Genomic DNA, 8559 nt, shown 5'->3' on the forward strand with positions numbered 1-8559 from the left:
GCACGCCAGGCTTCCCTGTCCGTCACCAACTCCTGGATCTTGCTCAAACTCACGTCCATCAAGTCGGTGATGCCATCCAACCATCTCATCGTCTGTCCTCCGCTTCTCCTCCTGCATTCAATCTTTTCCAGCATCAGGATCTTTTCCAGTGAGTCAGTTCTTTGCATCACGTGGTTAAAGTATTGGAGTTTCAGCTTCAGCATCAGTCCTTCCGATGAATATTCAGGACTGATTTCCTTTAGGATTGACTGGTTGGCTCTCATTGCAGTCCAAGGGACTCTCAATTCTCCAACACTACAATTCAAAAGCATCAATTCTTTGGCGCTCAGCTTTCTTTATAGTCCAACTCTCACATCCATACGTCACTACTGGAAAAACCATAGCTTTGATTAGACAGACTGCTGTTGGCAAAGTAATGACTCTGCTTTTTAATATGCCATCTAGGTTGCTCAAAGTTTTTCTTCCAAGGAGTAAGCATCTTTTAATTTCATGGCTGTTGGTCACCATCTGCAGTGATTTTGGAGCCCAAGAAAATAAAGTCTGCCACTATTTCCCCATCTATTTGCTATGAAGTGATGGGGCCGGATGCCATGATCTTAGTTTTCTGAATGTTGAGTTTTAAGCCAACTTTTTCACTCTCCTCTTTCACTTTCATTAGGAGGCTCTTTAGTTCTTCTCCGCTTCTTTTATAAAGAGTGGTGTCATCTGTATGTCTGAAGTTACTGATATTTCTCCCAGTAATCTTGATTCCAGCTTGTGCTTCATCCAGCACGGCACTTCACATGATGTACTCTGCATATATACTCTGCTTCCCTGGTGGGTCAGAGGTTAAAGCGTCTGCCTGCAATGCAGGAGACCTGGGTTTGATCCCTGGGTTGGGAAGATCCCCTGGAGAAGGAAATGGCAACCCACTCCAGTATTCTTGCCTGGAGAATCCCATGGATGGAGGAGCCTGGTGGGCTACAGTCCATGGTGTCGCAAAGAGTCAGACACGACTGAGCGACTTCACTTACTCACTCTGCAATAATAAGCAGGGTGACAATGCACAGCCTTGACGTACTCCTTTCTCGATTGGAACCCGTCTATTGTTCCATGTCCGGTTCTCTGTTGCTTCTTGACCTGCATACAGATTTCTCAGGAGGCAGGTCAGGTGGTTTGGTATTGCCCTCTCTCGAATTTTCCACAGTTTGTTGTGATCCACACAAAGGCTTTGGCATAGTCAATAAAGCAGCAGTAGATATTTTTCTGAAACTCTTGCTTTTTCTATGATCCCACGGATGTTGGCAATTTGATCTCTGATTTCTCTGCTATTTGATCTCTGGTTCCTCTTATAAGAATGTTAATAGTTTATTCTGTTGATTATCACTACCAGCTTATATATGATCATCATTGTTGCCTCTGATTTCTCCTTAGGAAGTGAGGAGTCTTTTAAGAAGATAGAAAGTTACTTTATTCAAACTTGTGCAATACTTGTGATATTTTAAAATTGGATGTGAAAAATGATTTCACATTCTATTCCTTAATCTAGTTCTTTTCATAAAGAAAGGTGAAGGTTCAAGTGTTCAATAAAATGTAGGAATATTAGAAAAGTATAAAGGAAATAAAACTGTTACTCATTTGGGGGGAAAAGTGAGACAGTAGAATTTGATAATTGAAATATTAACCACATATTTGGTGACATATCTTCAAAAATGGTTGTTTCAGGTTGTTATATCCAAAAGATTGAGATATACCATGTTATGAAAGTAGTAAGAATAAAAACTAAAGTTTCTTCTAAATGCAAGGATCTAGTAAATACAGATTGTCCGGTTGTGAGATGTCCAAAGTGCACATATACATGTGAGTGCTTTGGAGAATTAGTTTTATCTGTACTGGAAGTATCATACATTGTAGTTAACACTGTAGTTCCTGGAATTCTGGTTTTCATGAGTTGCTGAATAAGTACATAGTTCATCAGCACCTTCACCTCCACTCCATTACACCTCAGAGGTGTAACCTATTATCTGCCATCACTAACATTTCATGGAAGATTAGTTTGTCTTTTCAGAAATTTTAAAAATATGTAAGGTCTGATGACTCTTTAAATAGAATAAATTTAGCTTCATGAAAATACTACTACCAAGTCCTTATTCTCATATTTCCTTCCATTGGTGAGGTGGATTGTTGTTGGGGCTTCCCTGGTGGCTCAGATAGTAGAGTCCACCTGCAAGGCAGGAGACCTGGGTTCGATCCCTGGGTGGGGAGGATCCCCAGGAGGAAGGAATGGATTGTTCAGTTCAGTTCAGTTGCTCAGTCTTGTCCGACTGCGACCCCATGAATCGCAGCACGCCAGGCCTCCATACTTCAAACTGAAAAAAGCATTGTCGGTGAAACCACCAGAGGGCACTCTCATATAGGGTTCGGTTTGAGCATTCCTCACCCAAAGGGCAGTGACTTAATGTACTTAATTTAGCAGATACTATTTGGGTATTCTGTAGGTAAGGATGAGTAAGTGACGGCAGTGAAATTAATTAAAGCCATCATTCATTCTGTTGATCTAGTCATTTGTTGTACCCCTACTACTGTGAAGAGGCATTGTACTTTTTGCCAGGCGAATAACAAAAAATGGGCCCTTAAGGAGCATAGTTGTTAAGTTTTTAAGTAGACAACTAGTATCTACTGAGCTACTTAGTTTTCTAATGATGTTGCTTTTTAACCATGAATATAATGTATCGTTATTTTTTTTAAATTAGAGATTAAAGAGAAAATAAAATTATCTATAATTGTCCCATCTAAAGAGAACACTAACATTTTTGCTACCTTTCTTTCCTGGGTTATTTTGCTACATAAATATATTTCCAAAAATAATTGTATTTATTATGCATATTGTTTTATAACTTGCTTTTTCACTTAGTATCATGCATTTTTTTGCTGTATCAGTACTCTCATTTAATGGATGCATATTATTTTATAAACTGGAATGTAATTTTAATTAACCCCATACCATTAGACATGGGCTTCCCAGGTGGTGCTAATGGTAAAGAACCTACCTGCCAATGCAGGAGACGTAGAGATGCAGGTTCGATCCCTGGGTTGGGAAGATCCCCTGGAGGAGAGCATGGCAACCCATTCCAGTATTCTTGCCTGGAGAATCCCATGGACAGAGGAGCCTGGGTGGATACAGTCCATAGGGTCACACAGAGTTGGACACTACTGAAGCGACTTAGCATGCATGCATATGATTAGACATAATCATTATTTCCATTTGTTCCCTATTATAAAGAATGCTGTTATTTCATCCTGGTCAATAGTTTTTTTTTAAGAAGACTATTATTTTTAAAAAAAATTTTATTCTAATATAGTTGATTTCTAGTGTGTCAGTTTCAACTGTAGAGCAAAGTGAATCAGTTATATATTTTTTCTTTTTCAGATTCTTTTCTTATATTGGTTATTACAGAATATTGAATAGAGTTCCCTGTGTTACACAGTAGGTCTTTGTTATCTGTTTTATGTATAGTAGTATGTATATGTTATTCCCTTCTCCTGATTTATCACTTCCCCCCACATTTCTCCTTTGATAACCATAAGTCTGATTTCAAGATCTGTGAGGGAATTCCCTGGTGGTCCAGGGGTTAAGAATTCACCTTCCAGTGCTGAGGGTGGGAGTTAGATTCCTTGATCAGGGAGGTAAGATTCCACAGGCGGCATGGCCAGAAAACCAAAACATAAAACAGAAGCAATATTGTAACAAATTCAGTGAAGTAAGCCAGAAGGAAAAACACCAATACAGTATACTAACGCATATATATGGAATTTAGAAAGATGGTAACGATAACCTTGTATACGAGACAGCAAAAGAGACACTGATGTATAGAACAGTCTTACGGACTCTGTGGGAGAGGGAGAGGGTGGGAAGATTTGGGAGAATGGCATTGAAACATGTAAAATATCATGTATGAAACGAGATGCCAGTCCAGGTTCAATGCACGATACTGGATGCTTGGGGCTGGTGCACTGGGACGACCCAGAGGGATGGTATGGGGAGGGAGGAGGGAGGAGGGTTCAGGATGGGGAACACATGTATACCTGTGGTGGATTCATTTTGATATTTGGCAAAACTAATACAATTATGTAAAGTTCAAAAATAAAATAAAATTAAAAATAAATATTCAGGAAAAAAAAAAAAAACATTCAATAAAGACTTTAAAAATGGTCCACATCAAGAGGAAAAAAAAAATTCTGTGAGTTTGTTTCTGTTTTGTAAGTAAGTTCATTTGTATCATTTTAAAAACTTAGATTCCATGTATAAGTGATATCATATGATACTTACCTTTGTCTGACTTCACTTAGTATGATAATCTCTAGGTCCACCCATGTTGCGCTGATGGTATTATTTCATTCTTTTTTGTGACTAAAATTCCACTGTATGTACCACATCTTTATCCATTCCTCTGTTGATGAACATTTAGGTTGCTTCCATGCCCTGGTTATTGTAAATAGTGGTGTCTTGTTTTATTTGTATTTCTCTGATGACATAGAATGTGGAGCATATTTTTATCTCCTTCTTTGCCATCTGTATGTGTTTGGTGAAGTGTCTGTTAAGGTCTTTGACCCATTTTTTTTTTTTTTTTTGATAGCTTTATTGAGTTACAATTCGTATGCCATACAATTCACCCATTTAAAGTGTATAATTAGATTTTAGTATATTCATAGAGTTCTGTAGCCACAGTCAATGTTAAAATGTTTTGGGCCCATTTTTAATTGGGTTATTTGTTTTCTTATTGTTGAGTTTTAAGAGTTCTTTGTATATTTTGGATAATAGTCCTTTATCAGATGTGTCTTTTGAAAATGTTTTCTCCCAGTGTATGGCTTATCCTTTCATTCTCTTGACAGTGTCTTTTCAAAAAGCAGACATTTTTAATTGACGTGAAGGCTAGCTTATCAATTCTTTTATGAAATGTGTCTTTGGTGTTGTATCTAAAACAGTCATCACCAAACCCAAGATCATCTAGATTTTCTCCTGTGTTATCTTCTAAATGTTTTACAGTTTTGCTTTTTACATTTAGATCTGTAATCCATTTTGAACTAATTGTTGTGAAAGGTGACAACTTAATGTTTAGATTTTTTTTTTTTTTGCATGTGGCTGTCTAGTTGTTCTAGTACTATTTGTTAAAAAGACATTCTATGCTCACTTTTGTTGCTTTTACTCCTCTGACAAAGGTCAGTTGACTACTGTATGGGTCTGTTTTTGGACTCTGTCTCACTGACCTTTTTGTTCACTCACCAATACTATATTGTCTTGATTGTAGCTTTATAATAAGCGTTAAAATCAGATGGTCCTCAGTCCTCTGACTTCTTCGATACCGATGGATTACATTGATTTCTGAGTGTTGAAGCAGTCTTACATACCTGGGACAAATCCCTTTTGGTCATGGTGCATAATTCTTTTTAGACTTTTTTGGATTTGATTTGGTAATATTTTGTTGAGGATTTTTGCAGAAGATTTTAACCAAAGGATTTTGTAAATGGGATTTGGGTTGGAAGTATCTGTGAAACTCCGGAAATAGTGTAGAATTTTGAGAATCTTTGTATCTTTTTTTTCCCCTAGGGATAACTTCTGTGGTTTTTCAGCAATTAAAGGCTCTATCACATTATGCCCTAGTTCTTACATGCCTGCAGCTAAAGCACATAATAACGTTAGTACTGGAATGATATTGATATGCAACAGAGAGTAGTTTCCACATATTCTCACAAGCAACCTTAATTAGATTCAAGCTTTTTTAAGAAAAGAAGAAAACAAGACATCATGTGCCTTTGTTTTGGATGGGAGAATTCCATCAAGGAATATTTTTTCAGTTTCAGATGTGTATTCAGAAATGAGTCAACTTGGATATCTGTATAAACACAAGACGTTAGCAAATCATGTCTTTTGCTGAAGGCATAGACATGTATTTCCACTGTTTATAGGCAAAAGGAATGATTCCTTAGATTTTTTTTCCACCGAAGTTAAAAATTATTTGCTAATATTTTTACCAAAATAATTTGCAAATATTCCAATGCTAAAGAAATACTTTCCTAATTACAGCTCAGCTTTTAGCCCCCTACTATTTTCTAATGTACTGTTTAACCTTCTGAAAGTAAGACTTCAACGTACAGGCAAGAAGTGCTCAGAGTATGTAATGTGTTTCCTAATTCTACCAAAAGGCATCCCCTTAGATTTAGTAACATCACTAAAATCACCTCGCATTTATTTAGTATCTTCCTGCAGGAAGCCCAATTTCAGCAAGTTTTATTAAGCACCTACAGAGTTCAAGCCACTGTGGACTCAGAGATGAGATCTCATTCCTGACTGATAAAATATCTTCCCCAGACCTTCTTTTCTTTCCCGTCTAGTCAGAATTCACCCAGTTCAGTTCAGTAGTCTCTCAGTCGTGTCTGACTCTGCGACCCCATGGACTGCAGCATGCCAGGAACCCTGTCCAACACCAACTCCCGGAGTTTACTCAAACTCACGTCCACTGAGTCGGTGATGCCATCCAGTCATCTCATCCTCTGTTGTCCCTTTCTCCTCCCACCTTCAATCTTTCCTAGCATCAAGTTCTTTTCCAATGAGTCAGTTCTTCGCATCAGGTGGGAGTTTCACCTTTCAGCATTAGTCCTTCCAATGAATATTCAGGACTGATTTCCTTTAGGATGGACTGGTTTGATCTCCTTGCTGTCTATAACCCAAAGTACATGTAATTACTACTATACTATCACTTTAGTTTGTCTTGAATTAGAGCAAAATTTGTGATCAGTAGCACAGTGTGATCATTTGAATGCTCCCTTGGCCTTTTCCATCATTGCCATCCAGATATAATTACCATGAGTACACTTATCAGTTCAGTCACTCAGTTGTGTCTGACTCTTTGCGACCTCGTGAATTGCAGCACGCCAGGCCTCCCCGTCCATCACCAACTCCCAGGGTTCACTCAAACTCACGTCCATTGAGTCAGTGATGCCATCCAGCCATCTCATCCTCTGTCGTCCCCTTTTCCTCCTGCCCCCAATCCCTCCCAGCATCAGAGTCTTTTCCAATGACTCAACTCTTCCCATGAGGTGGCCAAAGTACTGGAGTTTCAGCTTCAGCATCATTCCTTCCAAAGAACACCCAGGGCTGATCTCCTTTAGAATGGACTGGTTGGATCTCCTTGCAGTCCAAGGGACTCTCAAGAGTCTTCTCCAACACCACAGTTCAAAAGCATCAATTCTTCGGCCCTCAGCTTTCTTCACAGTCCAACTCTCACATCCATGCATGACCACTGGAAAAACCATAGCCTTGGCTAGACAGACCTTTGTTCCCAAAGTAATGTCTCTGCTTTTCAATACGCTATCTAGGTTAGTCATAACTTTCCTTCCAAGGAGTAAGCGTCTTTTAATTTCATGGCTGCAGTCATCATATGCAGTGATTTTGGAGCCCCCCAAAATAAAGTCTGACACTGTTTCCACTGTTTCCCCATCCATTTCCCATGAAGTGATGGGAGCAGATGCCATGATCTTCGTTTTCTGAATGTTGAGCTTTAAGCAAACTTTTTCACTCTCCTCTTTCACTTTCATCAAGAGGCTTTTTAGTTCCTCTTCACTTTCTGCCATAAGGGTTGTATCATCTGCATATCTGAGGTTATTGATGTTTCTCCCAGCAATCTTGATTCCAGCTTGTGCTTCTTCCAGCCCAGCGTTTCTCATGATGTACTCTCCGTAGAAGTTAAATAAGCAGGGTGACAATATACAGCCTTGACGTACTCCTTTTCCTATTTGGAACCAGTCTGTTGTTCCATGTCCAGTTCTAACTGTTGCTTCCTGACCTGCATATAGGTTTCTCAAGAGGCAGGTTAGGTGGTCTGGTATTCCCATCTCTTTCAGAATTTTCCACAGTTTATTGTGATCCACACAGTCAGAGGCTTTGGCATAGTCAATTCCAACAACACAAGAGAAGACTCTACACATGGACATCACCAGATGGTCAACACCGAAATCAGATTGATTATATTCTTTGTAGCCAAAGATGGAGAAGCTCTATACAGTCAGCAAAAACAAGACCGGGAGCTGACTGTGGCTCAGATCATGAACTCCTTATTGCCAGATTCAGACTTAAATTGAAGAAAGTAGTGAAAACCACTAGACCATTCAGGTATGACCTAAATCAAATCCCTTATGATTATACAGTGGAAGTGAGAAATAGATTTAAGGGCCTAGATCTGATAGAGTGCCTGATGAACTATGGAATGAGGTTCGTGACATTGTACAGGAGACAGGGATCAAGACCATCCCCATGGAAAAGAAATGCAAAAAAGCAAAATGGCTGTCTGGGGAGGCCTTACAAATAGCTGTGAAAAGAAGAGAAGCAAAAAGCAAAGGAGAAAAGGAAAGATACAAGCATCTGAATGCAGAGTTCCAAAGAATAGCAAGGAGAGATAAGAAAGCCTTCCTCAGCGATCAATGCAAAGAAATAGAGGAAAACAACAGAATGGGAAAGACTAGAGATCTCTTCAAGAAAATTAGAAATACCAAGGGAACATTTCATGCAAAGATGGGCTTGAT

The sequence above is a fragment of the Bos taurus genome, chromosome 5 (genome assembly GCF_002263795.3).
Source record: "Bos taurus isolate L1 Dominette 01449 registration number 42190680 breed Hereford chromosome 5, ARS-UCD2.0, whole genome shotgun sequence".
Lineage (NCBI taxonomy): Eukaryota > Metazoa > Chordata > Mammalia > Artiodactyla > Bovidae > Bos > Bos taurus.